Below are 1,631 nucleotides of genomic sequence, written 5' to 3' on the forward strand. Positions count from 1 at the left end.
CGGGTAGGGGGGGGGGTGACTTAATGCCGCGATTGTAGCTTAGGCTTTAAGTTCCGGCCTGGCAAACTTGGTATGGTTGGATAGGTCCCTTAGCAAGGAATCGAAAGATTGAAACCGCAAAATATTCGGATGCTTCCTTCTCGAGATATTCTTGAGTATATGGGCTCTGTTTAGGCGCAACCGCAAGCGCCTTTCTTTAAACACCGCTTGTCGCGGCACCGGGTAGGGGGTGACTTAATGCCGCGATTGTAGCTTAGGCTTTAAGTTCCGGCCTGGCAAACTTGGTATGGTTGGAAAGGTCCCTTAGCAAGGAATCGAAAGATTGAAACCGCAAAATATTCGGATGCTTCCTTCTCGACATATTCTTGAGTATATGGGCTCTGTTTAGGCGCAACCGCAAGCGCCTTTCTTTAAACACCGCTTGTCGCGGCACCGGGTAGGGGGGTGACTTAATGCCGCGATTGTAGCTTAGGCTTTAAGTTCCGGCCTGGCAAACTTGGTATGGTTGGAAAGGTCCCATAGCAAGGAATCGAAAGGTGGAAACCGCAAAATATTCGGATGCTTCCTTCTCGAGATATTCTTGAGTATATGGGCTCTGTTTAGGCGCAAGCGCCTTTCTTTAAACACCGCTTCTCGCGGCACCGGGTAGGGGGGTGACTTAATGCCGCGATTGTAGCTTAGGCTTTAAGTTCCGGCCTGGCAAACTTGGTATGGTTGGAAAGGTCCCTTAGCAAGGAATCGAAAGGGGGAAACCGCAAAATATTCGGATGCTTCCTTCTCGAGATATTCTTGAGTATATGGGCTCTAATTAGGCGCAACCACAAGCGCCTTTCTTTAAACACCGCTTGTCGCGGCACCGGGAAGGGGGGTGACTTAATGCCGCGATTGTAGCTTAGGCTTTAAGTTCCGGCCTGGCAAAGTTGATATGGTTGGAAAGGTCCCTAAGCAAGGAATCGAAAGGTGGAAACCGCAAAATATTCGGATGCTTCCTTCTCGAGATATTCTTGAGTATATGGGCTCTGTTTAGGCGCAACCGCAAGCGCCTTTCTTTAAACACCGCTTGTCGCGGCACAGGGTAGGGGGGTGAGTTAATGCCGCGATTGTAGCTTAGGCTTTAAGTTCCGGCCTGGCAAACTTGGTATGGGTAAATAGGTCCCTTAGCAAGGAATCGAAAGGTGGAAACCGCAAATATTCGGATGCTGCCTGGCAAACTTGGTATGGCTGGAAAGTCAACTTAGCAAGGAATCGAAAGGTGGAAACCGCAAAATATTCGGATGCTTCCTTCTCGAGATATTCTTGAGTATATGGGCTCTGTTTAGGCGCAACCACAAGCGCCTTTCTTTAAACACCGCTTGTCGCGGCACCGGGTAGGGGGGTGACTTAATGCCGCGATTGTAGCTTAGGCTTTAAGTTCCGGCCTGGCAAACTTGGTATGGTTGGAAAGGTCCCTTAGCAAGGAATCGAAAGATTGAAACCGCAAAATATTCGGATGCTTCCTTCTCGACATATTCTTGAGTATATGGGCTCTGTTTAGGCGCAAGCGCCTTTCTTTAAACACCGCTTGTCGCGGCACAGGGTAGGGGGGTGAGTTAATGCCGCGATTGTAGCTTAGGCTTTAAGTTCCGGCCTGG

The sequence above is a fragment of the Branchiostoma floridae genome, chromosome 5, assembly GCF_000003815.2.
Source record: "Branchiostoma floridae strain S238N-H82 chromosome 5, Bfl_VNyyK, whole genome shotgun sequence".
Lineage (NCBI taxonomy): Eukaryota > Metazoa > Chordata > Leptocardii > Amphioxiformes > Branchiostomatidae > Branchiostoma > Branchiostoma floridae.